Below are 17,610 nucleotides of genomic sequence, written 5' to 3' on the forward strand. Positions count from 1 at the left end.
CCGCACATCCAGCGAGAGCCTCAATCCTGGGTTGTTCTCACAGCGCCATCTTGAGTCGTCCCCCGTCAAGTTACTTTTTATTCATGTACTGTAAACATTTATTGATAAACCACTAAACTACCAGAAACTGATAAAAACTGTAGGAACCCAAAAATCTTTATACACAGAATGAAACACAGTTCTGTTGTCATAGTCTAGTAGTGGAGTCAGATATATAAGCAGATAAATACAAGACCATGTTTCCAGTACCATTACAGCAGCACAAACAAAAACCAGAGAGGTAAAATAAGGGATATAAACTGGTGAAATAAGATATCAACTCTGTATTTGGAATCTAGGAAGGAATACACCAAAGAATTCTTCAAATAGATCTTGAAGGATGAATAGGAGTTTTCCAATAACAAAGAGTTATGAAGTGCTATCTAGGTAGGGAAACTCAAACTATTTTGTGAAATGTGGAGGAGTTGGTCTTGTTTGAGGAATAGCTTGAAGTTGACTAGGAACATGGGATGAGATGGAGTGCAGTGGGAGATTGTGACTGGACGTGGAGGGTGAGTCAGTTTATAAAATATAGCAGTTGAGGAGAGAAAATTATCCTCTAATATTCCCTTTACTCCTGACCTCTTCCAGTATCACTTAATCATTCACAAATTGTCACAGAAACTACATGTCAAATGCTGTGGGAAAAGTAAGATAATTTATGCTAAAGAAATTAAGTAGTATTTACTTAACTCTTTGTATAGGTATCTGATAAATAAAAAGTTTCAGATGGTCTATGGGTTAGAGAAGGCATTTTTGAGGAAGATTATCTTTCCATAAATCATGCTACACTATCTAATTTTCTTAGATGCTTAAATTATAAAATGGAGATAATAAAACACATCTTAAAACATTCTATTTGATCACACAGCAGAGGGACTGTAGTCAATAATACTTTAAATGTACTTTTTAAAAGAACGAAAAGAGTGTGGACTCACTTTTTAGTGGATGTTAAGATAATGGGCCACAAAATTATAACAGGGAAGGTTAGGAAGTTAGAATTTAAAAAATTTAGAAAAAAAGAATGAAAAGAGTGTAATTGGATTGTTTGTAACACAAAGAATATATTCTTGAGGGGATGAATACCCCATTCTCCACTATGTGACTTTCATATTGCATGCTTGTATAAAAAACAACTAATATACCTCACAAATGCATACATCTAGTATGTACACACAAAAATTTAAAATGAAAAATGAAAAAATAAAAAACATTTTACTAGGCTGTTGTAAATTTCAAGTAAGATAATATATGTGAAAGTCTTTAGTAACCTGCAAAGTAATATGCACCAATATAATTTTATCTAAATTGGCTCTGGATCCCAGCCTTCTATTACTTGCAGAACCAGCTGCAAAAGTTTCTTTTCTTTTTTTTTTTTTTTTCTGTAAGTCAGTCACTTTTAGGCCTTTTTTGTTTGTTTCTGCTGGATATGGTGTTGTCATGGGGTGTCTGCAAACAGCTCTGATATGGAAAGTTGAGTTAATTAAGAGAAACTTTGTTTCTTGGAAGAGTTCTCTGGAGGTACCCCTATGTAGAAATGAGGAAGGCCTTACAGAGTTTTTTTCATTTGAGGAAATAGGCCAAATTTTGTTCTGTTGTTAGCCAATTATCAGCTTGGAGTAACCTCTGGGTGAGGTGGTTCCTGGTCAGGGGCCTTTGCATGTGAGCAGGTAGCTCTGAGGCATTAGTAGCAGATAGCCTCAGCTTCTGGGGGATGGGTATTTCCACCAGAAAGTGGAGTGCAAGCAGACATCACAGCACCCACTACCGTTTCCCTTCCTTCACCAGATTCCAAGAAGTCTGAAGAGTGAGCTACCCTCGCAAGTGAAAAGACAGGGAAGAAGTTCAGATATTTCCCACTGAAAAAGCAGGGAGGCCCTAATCTTGGGGATTCTTGTGTTATGCACTTAGAGGTTTTCAGAGAGGTTTTTATGGTCAAGTTGTCTCTTCACTATAGACACTTTTTCTCTTTGTTTTATTTATCTGAGCTCACAAATGCTGGTTTTGATTGTGAAAAACTTTAAAAATGACACCCACTGTCATTTATATCTAATGATGAGTTAAATTTGTGTGGCATATTCCTATATTTAAAAAAAAAAGCTTAGTAAGTGTAGCATAACTCAAATTTAAAAAGATATTTATGTGTATATATACATATAGAAGAAAAACTAAAGTTATACTCTGAAATAGTGATTATTATTAGATAATAGAATTATTAGTAATTTGAATTTTTTTCTTTTTTAAAAAATTTGCATTTCTTATTTTCTTTGAAAAAGTATTATGTTTACAATCATAAACAAGCAAGAAGTGTTCTGAATAATTATACAGTTCTTTATAATTTACAAAATGCTTTTGTATACATTATTACATTATTATATGTAACACATCTTGCTTCTTACCATGTCAGATAATAGAAGGTCTTATGAGCATCATTTTATAGATGTAAATGAAAACTTATTCTTCAAAGAAGTTTACATAGAAGTTTATACGGCTATTATGTTGTTAGAGTTTTTTCTAGAAGTTGGGTCTTAAAAGTATAAATCTAATGCTTCTTTTGGTCCTTATTTCTTCATTTCTTTCAAACTATTATACATCTCTCTGATAATCTGCTTCTTGGTGGTTCTGTAAGTAGGAGAAGATTGGGGTCCATGGCCACTTTAGATAAAATTCTATTGAAATATAGCACTTTGCTTATTATTTCAACAATTAACTACATTCGTCATACATATATGGCTTTCTTGATTTGTTTCACATGTAGTATAACTATCTTCTCCCTCCTTAAAAAAATTAGAAGTGTCTATGATGATAGCAGCCAGCAGAAAAATTTCAGTCAAGAATATTCATTAACTTCAACTAACTCCTTTCTAAGTTACATCCTCAAATGTAAGCCTAAGGAAAGTGTAAAGTTAAGCTTTTCCAAAACCCATAAGGTGTATTTCATGCCTCACCTATTAGAATATTTTAGATACTACATCTTGCCCATAGTATAGCAATATTAAAGAATTTAAAAATCTCTACTTTTAAAACTTTTCTGTATAAATTTTATATTACCTTAATAATTTTATACATACATTATAATTTTATGCTACTGTTTTATATTAAAATAGTTATGTATGTACATGAGAAATTTGGTTAATAAACTTGGTTAGTGTTCCTTAAAGGACTGTGCTTAAGGATATATTTCTCAATGAAAGCTCAGGTAGTTCACCTGGAGCAATATAAAATAATAAGACTATTTTATTTTAAGTTCTGAGATATATGTGCAGGATGTACAGGTTTGTTACATAGGTAAACATGTGTCATGGTGGTTTGCTGGGTCTATCAACCCATCACCTAGGTATTAAGCTCAGCGTGCATTAGCTATTTATCCTGATGCTCTCTTTCATCTCCTGCCCCGCCCCACCAAGCCCTCAGGCCCCAGTGTGTGTTATTAACTTACCTGTTTCCATGTGTTTTCGTTGTTCAGCTCCCACTTAAAAGTGAGAATATAAGGTATTTGCTTTTCTGTTCCTACGTTAGTTTGCTGAGGATAATGGCTATAAAATAATTTGATGGCATAATTTATGATACGTTGAACGATTGTCTTATTGCCAGTTCAAGGATTCACAATAATATAATATTATATTGAATGCAAAATAACTAGATATTTATTTCTCTCTGAACACAGGTAAGTACAAACAATCCTCTGTGGTAATGAATGGACAAATATCTACTATGTCGTGAATACGGTCATCTCCTTCAGGAGAATACCATGAGTTCTCTGGGCATTTTGAGGCTTTTACAGGAGGAGCTGATCAAAGAAGTTTTAGTTATATTTGTCTGAGGTTATAGCAGAAGAGTTTAGGTTATAGTCAGGAGAGTTTAAGAAGACATAGTGTTGAAATATGTGGAATGTCAGGGAAATAATTTCATGTGAGGAAACAATGTGACCCAAAGAGACAAATGTAAAATCACCTCTGGTTTTTTGGTCAGATTTTGAGATTCAGAATGTGGTGAGATATTAAAAAGTGCTGTACTTGAGCACACAAGTGTTGTGATGACTGGTACCATTGTGTACTACATTTTTAGTCTTGTAATAAAACCAGCTAGGTTTTGGTAATATAAACATGAAATTAGAAGATTTGGATTAGGCTATTAGTGTTAACAATTACTGAGAAGGAATGCACATAACATTTTTAAAATTTAGTAATACTTTTTCATAGGGTATAAAGACATAGGGTATTAGTCTTCATTCATAATTTGCTTTCTTTTTTTTTTTTTTTAATTTTTTATTGGATTATAGATTTTGGGGTACATGAGCAGAGCATGCAAGACAGTTGCGTAGGTACACACATGGCAGTGTGCTTTGCTTTTCTTCTCCCCTTCACCCACATTTGGCATTTCTCCCCAGGCTATCCCTCCCCACCTCCCCCTCCCACTGGCCCTCCCCTTTTCCCCCAATAGACCCCAGTGTTTAGTACTCCCCTTTCTGTGTCCATGTGTTCTCATTTTTCATCACCCACCTATGAGTGAGAATATGCGGTGTTTCATTTTCTGTTCTTGTGTCAGTTTGCTGAGGATGATGTTTTCCAGATTCATCCATGTCCCTACAAACGACATGAACTCATCATTTCTGATTGCTGCATAATATTCCATGGTGTATATGTGCCACATTTTTCCAATCCAGTCTATTCTCAATGGGCATTTGGGTTGATTCCAGGTCTTTGCTATTGTAAACAGTGCTGCAATGAACATTCGTGTACATGTGTCCTTATAGTAGAATGATTTATAGTCTTTTGGATATATACCCAGTAATGGGATTGCTGGGTCAAATGGAATTTCTATTTCTAAGGCCTTGAGGAATCGCCACACTGTCTTCCACAATGGTTGAACCAATTTACACTCCCACCAACAGTGTAAAAGTGTTCCTTTTTCTCCACATCCTCTCCAGCATCTGTTGTCTCCAGATTTTTTAATGATCGCCATTCTAACTGGCGTGAGATGGTATCTCAATGTGGTTTTGATTTGCATCTCTCTGATGACCAGTGACGATGAGCATTTTTTCATATGATTGTTGGCCTCATATATGTCTTCTTTCGTAAAGTATCTGTTCATATCCTTTGCCCACTTTTGAATGGGCTTGTTTGTTTTTTTCCTGTAAATCTGCTTGAGTTCTTTGTAAATTCTGGATATCAGCCCTTTGTCAGATGGGTAGACTGCGAAAATTTTTTCCCATTCTGTTGGTTGCCGATCCACTCTAGTGACTGTTTCTTTTGCTGTGCAGAAGCTGTGGAGTTTCATTAGGTCCCATTTGTCTATTTTGGCTTTTGTTGCCAATGCTTTTGGTGTTTTGTTCATGAAGTCCTTGCCTACTCCTATGTCCTGGATAGTTTTGCCTAGATTTCCTTCTAGGGTTTTTATGGTGCCAGGTCTTATGTTTAAGTCTTTAATCCATCTGGAGTTAATTTTAGTGTAAGGTGTCAGGAAGGGGTCCAGATTCTGCTTTCTGCACATGGCTAGCCAGTTTTCCCAACACCATTTGTTAAACATGGAATCCTTGCCCCATTGCTTGTTTTTGTCAGGTTTATCAAAGATTGTATAGTTGTATGTAGGTTGTGTTGCCTCCGGTGCCTCTGTTTTGTTCCATTGGTCTATATCTCTGTTTTGGTACCAGTACCATGCTGTTTTGATTACTGTAGCCTTGTAGTATAGTTTGAAATCCGGTAGTGTGATGCCCCCCGCTGTGTTCTTTTTGCTTAGAATTGACTTGGCTATGCGGGCTCTCTTTTGGTTCCATATGAAGTTCATGGTGGTTTTTTCCAGTTCTGTGAAGAAAGTCGATGGTAGCTTGATGGGGATAGCGTTGATTCTGTAAATTACTTTGGGCAGTATAGCCATTTTCACGATATTAATTCTTCCTAACCATGAACATGGAATGTTTCTCCATCTGTTTGTGTCCTCTCTGATTTCGTTTAGCAGTGGTTTGTAGTTCTCCTTGAAGAGGTCCCTTACGTTCCTTGTGAGTTGTATTCCAAGGTATTTTATTCTTTTTGTAGCAATTGTGAATGGCAGTTCGCTCTTGATTTGGCTTTCTTTAAATCTGTTATTGGTGTAGACGAATGCTTGTGATTTTTGCACATTGATTTTATATCCTGAGACTTTGCTGAAGTTGTTTATCAGTTTTAGGAGTTTTTGGGCTGAGGCGATGGGGTCTTTTAGGTATACTATCATGTCGTCTGCAAATAGAGACAATTTGGCTTCCACCTTTCCTATTTGAATACCCTTTATTTCTTTTTCTTGCCTGATTGCTCTGGCTAGAACTTCCAGTACTATATTGAATAGGAGTGGTGAGAGAGGGCATCCTTGTCTAGTACCAGATTTCAAAGGGAATGCTTCCAGTTTTTGCCCATTCAGTATGATATTGGCTGTTGGTTTGTCATAAATAGCTTTTATTACTTTGAGATACGTTCCATCAATACCGAGTTTATTGAGGGTTTTTAGCATAAAGGGCTGTTGAATTTTGTCAAATGCCTTCTCTGCGTCAATTGAGATAATCATGTGGTTTTTGTTTTTGGTTCTGTTTATGTGGTGAATTACGTTGATAGACTTGCGTATGTTGAACCAGCCTTGCATCCCCGGGATGAATCCTACTTGATCATGGTGAATAAGTTTTTTGATTTGCTGTTGCAATCGGCTTGCCAATATTTTATTGAAGATTTTTGCATCTATGTTCATCATGGATATTGGCCTGAAGTTTTCTTTTCTCGTTGGGTCTCTGCCGGGTTTTGGTATCAGGATGATGTTGGTGTCATAAAATGATTTGGGAAGGATTCCCTCTTTTTGGATTGTTTGAAATAGTTTTAGAAGGAATGGTACCAGCTCCTCCTTGTGTGTCTGGTAGAATTCGGCTGTGAACCCGTCTGGACCTGGGCTTTTTTTGTGAGGTAGGCTCTTAATTGCTGCCTCAACTTCAGACCTTGTTATTGGTCTATTCATAGTTTCAGCTTCCTCCTGGTTTAGGCTTGGGAGGACACAGGAGTCCAGGAATTTATCCATTTTCTTCCAGGTTTACTAGTTTATGTGCATAGAGTTGTTTGTAATATTCTCTGATGATGGTTTGAATTTCTGTGGAATCTGTGGTGATTTCTCCTTTATCATTTTTTATTGCATCTATTTGGTTGTTCTCTCTTTTCTTTTTAATCAATCTGGCTAGTGGTCTGTCTATTTTGTTGATCTTTTCAAAAAACCAGCTCTTGGATTTATTGATGTTTTGAAGGGTTTTTCGTGTCTCAATCTCCTTCAGCTCAGCTCTGATCTTAGTAATTTCTTGTCTTCTGCTGGGTTTTGAGTTTTTTTGATCTTGCTCCTCTAGCTCTTTCAATTTTGACGATAGGGTGTCAATTTTGGATCTCTCCATTCTCCTCATATGGGCACTTATTGCTATATACTTTCCTCTAGAGACTGCTTTAAATGTGTCCCAGAGGTTCTGGCACATTGTGTCTTCGTTCTCATTGGTTTCGAAGAACTTCTTTATTTCTGCCTTCATTTTGTTGTTTACCCAGTCAACATTCAAGAGCCAGTTGTTCAGTTTCCATGAAGCTGTGCGGTTCTGGGTCGGTTTCTGAATTCTGAGTTCTAACTTGATTGCACTATGGTCTGAGAGGCTGTTTGTTATGATTTCAGTTGTTTTGCATTTGTTGAGCAGTGCTTTACTTCCAATTATGTGGTCAATTTTAGAGTAGGTGTGATGTGGTGCTGAGAAGAATGTGTATTCTGTGGATTTGGGGTGGAGAGTTCTGTAAATGTCCACCAGGTTTGCTTGCTCCAGGTCTGAGTTCAAGCCCTGGGTATCCTTGTTGATTTTCTGTCTGGTTGATCTGTCTAGTATTGACAGTGGAGTGTTAAAGTCTCCCACTATTATTGTGTGGGAGTCTAAGTCCTTCTGTAAGTCCTTAAGAACTTGCCTTTTGTATCTGGGTGCTCCTGTGTTGGGTCCATATATGTTTAGGATTGTTAGCTCTTCTTGTTGTATCGATCCTTTTACCATTATGTAATGGCCTTCTTTGTCTCTTTTGATCTTTGTTGCTTTAAAGTCTATTTTATCAGAGATGAGAATTGCAACTCCTGCTTTTTTTTGCTTTCCATTAGCTTGGTAAATCTTCCTCCATCCCTTTCTTTTGAGCCTTTGTGTATCCTTGCATGTGAGATGGGTTTCCTGGATACAGCACACTGATGGGTTTTGGATTTTTATCCAATTTGCCAGTCTGTGTCTTTTGATTGGTGCATTTAGTCCATTTACATTTAGGGTTAATATTGTTATGTGTGAATTTGATACTGCCATTTTGATGCTAAGTGGCAGTTTTGCCTGTTAGTTGTTGTAGATTCTTCATTATGTTGAAGCTCTTTAGCATTCAGTGTGATTTTGGAATGGCTGGTACTGATTGATCCTTTCTATGTGTAGTGCCTCTTTTAGGAGCTCTTGTAAAGCAGGCCTGGTGGTGACAAAATCTCTGAGTACTTGCTTGTTCGCAAAGGATTTTATTCTTCCTTCACTTCTGAAGCTCAGTTTGGCTGGATATGAAATTCTGGGTTGAAAGTTCTTTTCTTTAAGAATGTTGAATATTGGCCCCCACTCTCTTCTGGCTTGTAGTGTTTCTGCCGAGAGATCTGCTGTGAGTCTGATGGGCTTCCCTTTGTGGGTGACCCGACCTTTCTCTCTGGCTGCCCTTAGTATTCTCTCCTTTATTTCAACCCTGTTGAATCTGACGATTATGTGCCTTGGGGTTGCTCTTCTTGAGGAATATCTTTGTGGTTTTCTCTGTATTTCCTGCAATTGAGTGTTGGCTTGTCTTGCTAGGTGGGGGAAATTTTCCTGGATGATGTCCTGGAGAGTATTTTCCAGCTTGGATTCATTCTCTTCGTCCCCTTCTGGTACACCTATCAAACGTAGGTTAGGTCTTTTCACATAGTCCCACATTTCTTGGAGACTTTGTTCATTCCTTTTTGCGCTTTTTTCTCTGATCTTGGTTTCTCGTTTTATTTCATTGAGTTGGTCTTCGACTTCAGAAATTCTTTCTTCTGCTTGGTCAATTCGGCTATTGAAACTTGCGTTTGCTTCGCGAAATTCTCGTATTGTGTTTTTCATCTCCTTTAATTCATTCATATTCCTCTCTAAGGTATCCATTCTTGTTATCATTTCCTCGAATCTTTTTTCAAATCTTTTTTCAAGGTTCTTAGTTTCTTTGCATTGATTTAATACATGATCTTTTAGCTCACAAAAGTTTCTCATTATCCATCTTCTTAAGTCTAATTCCGTCATTTCGTCACAGTCATTCTCCGTCCAGCTTTGTTCCCTTGCTGGTGAGGAGTTTTGGTCCTTTCTAGGAGGCGATGTGTTCTGGTTTCGGGTGTTTTCCTCCTTTTTGCGCTGGTTTCTTCCCATCTTTGTGGATTTGTCCGCTGGTCGTCTGCGTAGTTGCTGACTTTTCGTTTGGGTCTCTGAGTGGACACCCAGAATGTTGATGATGAAGTATTTCTGTTGCTTGGTTTTCCTTCTACCAGTCTAGCCCCTTCGCTGTACGACTGTTGAGGTCCGCTCCAGACCCTGCTTGTCTGGGGTGCACCTCTAGTAGCTGTGGCACAGCGAGGGATGCTACCAGTTTCTTTATCTGCTCTCTTTGTCCCAGGATGATGCCTGCCTAATGACAGTCTTTTGGATATAGAGGGGTCAGGGAGCTGCTTGAGGAGACAGTTTGTACTTTATAGGGGTTTAATTGCTGAGCTGTGCACTCTGTTGTTCATTCAGGGCTGTTAGGCTGCTATGTTTGATTCTGCTGCAACACAGCTCATTAAACAACCCTTTTTTTTTCTCAAATGCTCTGTGTTGAGGGGTTTGGGCTTTATTTTTGGATGTCCGATCAGGTGTCCTGCCCAGCTCGAAGGCAGACTAGCCACTGTTTGGCTGCCGAGGCTCTGCCCTGCTGTTGTGTGATTCGCGCTGTTCCTGCCGGCTCTGCTGTGGTCTCCGCCACGCCCTGCGGTGGAGTCTCTTCGTTGTAGCGTGTTGCCTCAGCAACGGCAGGCTGCGTCAGCAGTGGGCGTGTACCTCAGTAGGGACGGGTTGCCTCGGCAACGGCTGGCTGCGTCAGCAGTGGGCGTGTATCTCAGTTGGGGCGGGTTGCCTCGGCAACGGCTGGCTGCGTCAGCAGTGGGCGTGTATCTCAGTTGGGGCAGGTTGCCTAGGTAGTGGTGGACGCCCCTCCCCCACAGAGCGTCTCGGACAGTCTGCCCGGGATAGTTTGAAATCGCGGTTTTGTTCGTCCCACTGGGTATCCCAAGCGATCTGTCCCTGCAATCCCCTGGGCTGGGCTACTGTGCAAGTCTCATTCAGTCTCAAGTTCAGCCCTCTCAAGTCTCAGGCTGCCGGTTCAATAAGGCACCCAGACAAGCGCGCCCTGTGGGGATTGCTGGGTAGGGCCGGCCGCCGCCGCCCCGGATGCCGGCTTTGCCTGGCAGACCTACTGCCTGGCGTCCCGTGTCTTTTTATACTTGGGAGTTTCCCCGTTCTGTGGGCAACAAAGATCAGTCTGGAAATGCAGCACTGACTCACCGTTTGCGGATTCAACGCGGGCTCCAATCCTGGGTTGTTCTCACAGCGCCATCTTGAGTCCCCTCCCCATAATTTGCTTTCTAATTTAGATTAAACTTTTTCTTTTTAAAATATTATTAAACTTTTTCTTTTTAAAATATTATAAAAGCATATTTAAAATTTAGACCCAGAAGGACTGTAATGATAGTGTCTGTGTATTGTAAATATGAGGAAACTGAGTCCTTAGAGAAGTGAACTATTTGGTCCAGGCTAATGCAGTGATGTAGTCGCAAGACCCTGGATTTGATATCAGGAGGCTTGAGTTTAACCCTAGATTACGCCACTTACAGGCTTTGTGACCTCAGGCAAGGCTTTTAATCTCTAGAAAGACAGGCTTTCTTTTATGTAACAAGTACAAATAGTAGCATCTGCCCTGCCTGTGTGCAACCTCATGTGGCTAATATGAGGATTAAGATGCTTTGCCATTTGCACAACTTTATGGTATGATGATGATCCACAGGCAGGTTGAACTAGAATTCAGGTCTCCATTATTCCCTGTGATTAAATCCTTTTCGCTTGCTTTACTTTTTGCTCATGGATATATAAAGCTTGTTTTCTGAAATCTGATAGCATGTTACATTTTTATATGGAAAAGATCTTAGAAAAACCATGCTGAGATCTGGTGTCCCCACAGGCCTCAGTCCCAATTTTTGGAAATATTTTCAGAGGTTCAGCTATGGGTCCAACATAGAAATCTGGATGCTCTTTGTGACTTATCCTTCTAAATCTGACCTGTTATCATGTAAAACTTGATACAAGATTTCATATTTTATTACATCAAAATAAGATCTTCTGGTTTATTTTAATTGTGCTAGTAGTTTCTTTTTCCTGTTATATCCAGAAAAATGAATATACAGTATGTAGGAAGGGCAAAGGGGTAGGAAACATTAGGGATTTGAAAATACATGGTAGTCTGATCATAGAAATGACTGTTACCCATCTGGAGATGCCAAAACGTCAGTTTGATTCACTGACAAGAAGCAAAATTGGTCCCAAGGAAAAGCTGAGAAGGTAAGTGATTTTAGTTGGGTCTTACAAGACATGAAAGAAAGGACTAATACAGGCCATGATGCTCGATATCTGTGTGATGAGGTTGGTGGTCTTATATTCTTTTTGGTCTAAAGTTCATGCCTTATAAATGATGCTTTCTAAGTGTCATATTTTTATTATATTAGCTGTTACTTCTAGTCATTTTATATTTTTACTCTTTTTGACAATGGGGTCTTCACATTCTTTATATTTTTGACTGGTTATTGTTTATATATGGTACATGAATTAATTTTTTAATATTTACTTTGTAGCCAGACTTCTCATTTAATTCTCTTATTAATCATAAAGATTTTGGAGTTGATGTTTCTGAGAATTTCTAGTAGGTAACTCTGTTACTTTCAAATAATGACAAATTTGTCTTCTGCATTCCAATATATGTAACCCACTGTTTATTTATTTTTTAAAGAGGAAAACATCTTGTTTTATTTACTGGAATTTGTAGAAAAATAAGGGCTATGGCAGGGATATGGTAGCCTTCCATTCTTCTTCCTGACTTTGAGAATGTCTCTTCTTCATTGTTTCACTGTTAAGGGATGTTGGTGTAGATGATCACATATCTTTTTAAATAGCTTTAAATGTTATTATATAATATGCTGGCAGCTGTTAATATGATGCCATTTTTTTCTTTGACATATTAGTCTTTTGTTAGTTGTTTTAAAATATGTTAGCATAATTTTATATTAATTGTATTAATAGTTTCTTGTGTTGAACCATCTTTACTAGAATAAGCGACTAGAATATATTTTTTTCCTGGATTATTTTCTTTTTTTTTTTTAAATTGTACTTTATGTTCTGGGGTACATGTGCAGATCTTGCAGGATTGTTACATATGCCATGGTGGTTTGCTGTCTCCAACCCCCATCACCTACATCAGGCATTTCTCCCAGTGTTATCACTCCCCAACCTCTCCACCTCCCACTGCCCCTCCACTAACCCCCTTTTCCCAACAGATCCCAGTGTGTGATGTTCCCTTCTCTGTGCCCATGTGTTCTCATTGTTCAACACCCACCTATGAGTGAGAACGTGTGGTGTTTTTTTTTAAGTTCTTATATTAGTTTGCTGAGAATGATAGTTTCCAGATTTATCCATCCATATGATCTTTGTAGATCATATCCTACAAAGGACATGAACTCATTGTTTGTAATGGCTGCATAGTATTCCATGGTGTACCTGTACCACATTTTCTTTGTATACTCTATCACCGATGAGCATTTGGGTTGGCTTCAGGTCTTTGCTATTGTAAACAGTGCCACAACGAACATACATGTGCATGTGTCTTTATAATAATAGAACAATTTATAATCCTTTGAGTATATACCTAGTAATAGGATTGTTGGGTTAAATGGAATTTCTATTTCTAGATCCTTGAAGAATTGGCACACTGTCCTCCACAATGATTGAACTAATTTACACTCCCACCAACTGTGTAAAAGTGTTTCTATTTCTCCCCATCGTCTCTAGCATGTGTTGTCTCCAGATTTTTCAATGATCGCTATTCTAACTGCCAGGAGATGGTATTTGAATGTGGTTTTGATTTGCATTTCTCTAATGACCAGTGATGTTGAGCATTTTTTCATATGTTGGTCTCATAAATTTCTTCTTTTGTAAAGTGTCTGTTCATATTCTTTGTCCACTTTCGAATGATTTTTTTTTTTTCTTGTAAATCTGCTTTAGTTCTTTGTAGACTCTGGATGCTAGCCCTTTGTCAGACGGGTAGATTGCAAAATTTTTTTTTCCATTTGGTTGGTTGCTGGCTCACTCTAATGATTTTTTTAATTATTTTAAATTTTTTTCTATGCAGAAACTCTGGAGTTTAGTTAGATCCCATTTGTCTATTTTGGCTTTTGTTGCCATTGCTTTTGGTGTTTCAGTCATGAAGTCCTTACCTTTGCCTATGTCCTGAATGGTATTGCCCAGGTTTTCTTCTAGGGTTTTTATGCTCTTATGTGTAAATCTTAAATCCATCTGGAGTTAATATTAGTGTAAGGTGTAAGGAAAGCTCCCATTTCAGCTTTTTGCACATGGCTAACCAGTTTTCCCAGTACCATTTATTAAACAGGGAATCCTTTCCCTATTGCTTGTTTTTGTCAGGTTTGTCAAAGATCAGATGGTTGTAGATGTGTGGTGTTGCTTCTGAGGCCTCTGTTCTGTTCCATTGGTCTATATCTCTTTTTTGACACCAATACATGCTGTTTTGATTACTGTGGTCTTGTAGTATAGCTTGAAGTCAGGTAGTGTGATGTCTCCAGCTTTGTTCTTTTTGCTTAGGATTGTCTTCTCTATGTGGGCTCTCTTTTAGTTCCATATTAAGTTTAAGGTTGTTTTTTCCAGTTCTGTGAAGAAGGTTAATGGTAACTTGATGGGGATAGCATTGAACCTATAAATTACTTTGAGCAGTATTGCTATTTTCACAGTATTGATTGTTTTTAATCATGAGCATGGAATGTTTTTCCATCTGTTTGTGCCCTCTCTTATTTCCTTGAGCAGTGGTTTGTAGTTCTCCTTGAAGAGGTCCTTTACATCCTTTGTTAGTTGTATTCCTAGGTATTTTATTCTCTTTGTAGCAATTGTGAATGGGAGTTTGCTCATGATTTGGCTCTTTGTTTGTCTGTTATTGGTGTATAGGAATGCTTATGATTGCTGCACATTGATTTTTGTATCCTGAGACTTTGCTGAAATTGCTTATAATCTTAAGGAGATTTTGGGCTGAGATGATGGGGTCTTCCAAATATACAATCACGTCATCTGCAAATAGAGACAATTTGACTTCCACTTTTCCTTATTGAATACACTTTATTTCTTTTTCTTGCCTAATTGTTCTGGCTAGAACTTACAATACAAGATTGAACAGGAGTGGTGAGAAAGGGCATCCTTGTCTAGTGCCAGCTTTCAAAGGGAGTACTTCTAGTTTTTGCCCATTCAGTATGGTATTGGCTGTGGGTTTGTTGTAAATAGCTTTTGTTATTTTGAGATACGTTCCGTCAATATCAAGTTTATTGAGGGTTTTTAGCATAAAGTGCTGTTGAATTTTGTCAAAGGCCTTCTATGTATCTATTGAGATAATCATGTCGTTTTTTTCTTTGGTTCTGTTTATGTGATGGATTATTTTTATAGATTTGCATATGTTGAACCAGCTTTGCACCCCCAGGATGAAGCATACTTGATCATGTTGGATAAGTTTTTTGATGAGCTGTTGCAATCAGTTTGCCAATATTTTACTGAAGATGGTTGCATTGATGTTCCTCATGGATACTGGCCTGAAGTTTTTCTTTCAGATGTGTCTCTGCCAGGTTTTGGTATCAGGATGATGTTGGTCTCATAAAATGAGTTAGGGAGGATTCCCTCTTTTTGTATTGTTTGGAATAGTTTCAGAAGGAATGGGACTAGCTTCTCTTTGTATGTATGGTAGTATGAGGCTGTGAACCCATCTGGACCTGGACTTTTTTTTTGGTTTGTAGGCTATTAATTGCTGCCTCAACTTCAGACCTTATTATTGCTTTATTCAGGGTTTCAACTTCTTCCTGGTTTAGTATTGGAAGGATGCAAGTTTCCAGAAATTTATTTATTTCTTCCATACTTACTGGTTTATATGCATAGAGTTGTTTGTGGTAATCTCTGATGGTAGTTTGTATTTCTGTGGAATCTGTGGTGATATCCCCTTTATCATTTTTTATTGATTCTATTTGATTCTTCTCTCTTTTCTTTTTTATTTGTCTGGCTATTGATCTGTCTATTTTGTTGATCTTTTAAAAAAACAACTACTGGATTCATTGATTTTTTGAAGGTTTTTTTTTTGTATCTCTATGATTTTCATTCTTTTGCATTTGCTGAGGAGTGATTTACTTCCGATTATGTGGTCAATTTTAGAGTAAGTGCAATGTGGTGCTAAGAAGAATGTATATTCTGTGGATTTTGGGTGGAGAGTTCTGAAGATGTCTATTAGGTTTGCTTGGTCCATATCTGAGTTCAAGTCCTGGATATCCTTGTTGATTTTCTGTCTCCATCTGTCTAATATTGACAGTGTAGTGTTGAAATCTCCCACTATTATTGTGTGGGAGTCTATGTCTCTTTGTAGATTGTTAAGAACTTGCTTTATCAATCACAATATCAGCCTGTTTAAGGATGTGAGAAGTTGGATGTTTAGACCTGAACAGGAAGGTGGATCTTTGAATTCTGACAGACCTGACTATTTTGCTGCATGGGGAGTCTGGGGCTTCTCCTCTGGGAAACAATACTGGGAGCTGGTTGTGGACGACTCTTGGGACTGGGCTCTGGGAATCTGTAGGACTCATAAGGAAGAATGGCACCATGATTACATCTGAGGACATATTTCTTCTTTTATGTGTGAAGGTGGATCATCATTTCCATCTCTTGACCAGCTCTCTAATGCTTCCTCACTATGTAGAGAAACCTCTGGGCCGAGTTGGTGTGTTTCTGGATTTTGAAAGTGGAAGTGTGAGTTTTTTGAATGTCACCAAGAATTCCCTCATATGGTGTTACCCGGCTGGCTCCTTAAATTTCCCTGTCAGGCCTTTCTTTTACACTGGCCACAGATGATCAGGATGAAGAAACCTGGCTGTTTGGGAACTGCATGTACAAGGGAGCCCTTCACTATTGAAGCAAAGGAATCATAGTGTTCAGGCTTTTTTTCTGTTTTAGTGTCACCTCACTTTATTACAGTTAAATAAAAAATATGTAAAATGCAAAATGTTTTTGTACGCTTTCCTACAATTCAAAGTAATCTCTGATGGCCCATTTAAAAATAAAAGAACTTGCTTTATGTATCTGGGTGCTTCTGTATTGGGTGCATGTATATTTAGGAGTGTTAGCTCTTCTTATTGCATTGATCCTTTTACCATTATATAATACCCTTCTTTGTCTCTTTTTATCTTTGTTGGTTTAAGATCTATTTTATCAGAGACTAGGATTGCAACTCCTGCTTTTTTTGCTCTCCATTTGCTTGGCCAATCTTCTTCCATCCCTTTATTTTGAATCTATATGTGTCTTTGCACATGAGATAGGTCTCCTGAATATAGCATACCAATGGGTCTTGGCTTTTTATATAGTTTGCCAATCTGTGTCTTTTGATTGGGGCATTTAGGCCATTTACCTTTAATGTTAATATTGTTATTTGTGAATTTGATTCTGCCATTTTGTTATTGGCTGGTTGTTTTGCCTGTTAGTTGATGCAGTTTCTTCATTGCCTTGTTGGTCTTTACCATTTGGTACTTTTTTGCAGTGGCTGGTACTGGTTGTTCCTTTTCATGTTTAGTACTTCCTTCAGGAGCTCTTGTAAGGCAGGTCTGGTGGCAAAGAAATCTCTCAGTATTTGATTGTCCATAAGGAATTTTATTTCTCCTTCACTTATGAAGCTTAGTTTGGCTGGATATGAAATTCTGGGTTGAAAGTTCTTTTCTTTAAAGATGTTGAATATTGGCCCCCACTCTCTTCTGGCTTGTAGGGTTTCTGCTGAGAGATCTCCTGTGAGTCTGATGCACTTCCCTTTGTGAGTGAACTGACCTTTCTCTCTGGCTGCCTTTGGACTTTTTTCCTTCATTTCAACTCTGGTGAATCTGATGATTGTGTGCCTTGGGTTGCTCTTCTTGAGGAGTATCTTTGTGGTGTTCTCTGTGTTTCCTGGACTTAAATGTTGGCCTGCCTTGCTAGGTTGGGGAAGTTCTCCTGGATAATATCCTGAAGAGGATTCTCCAGCTTGGATTCATTCTCCCTGTCACATGAAGGTACACCAATCAAGCATAGATTACATCTTTTCACATCATCCCATATTTATTGGAGGCATTGTTCATTTCTTTTCACTCTTTTTTCTCTAATCTTGCCTTCTCATGTTATTTCATTGAGTTGATCTTCAATCTGTGATATCCTTTCTTCTGCTT

This window comes from Callithrix jacchus, chromosome 4 (genome assembly GCF_049354715.1).
Source record: "Callithrix jacchus isolate 240 chromosome 4, calJac240_pri, whole genome shotgun sequence".
In the NCBI taxonomy this organism is placed as follows: domain Eukaryota; kingdom Metazoa; phylum Chordata; class Mammalia; order Primates; family Cebidae; genus Callithrix; species Callithrix jacchus.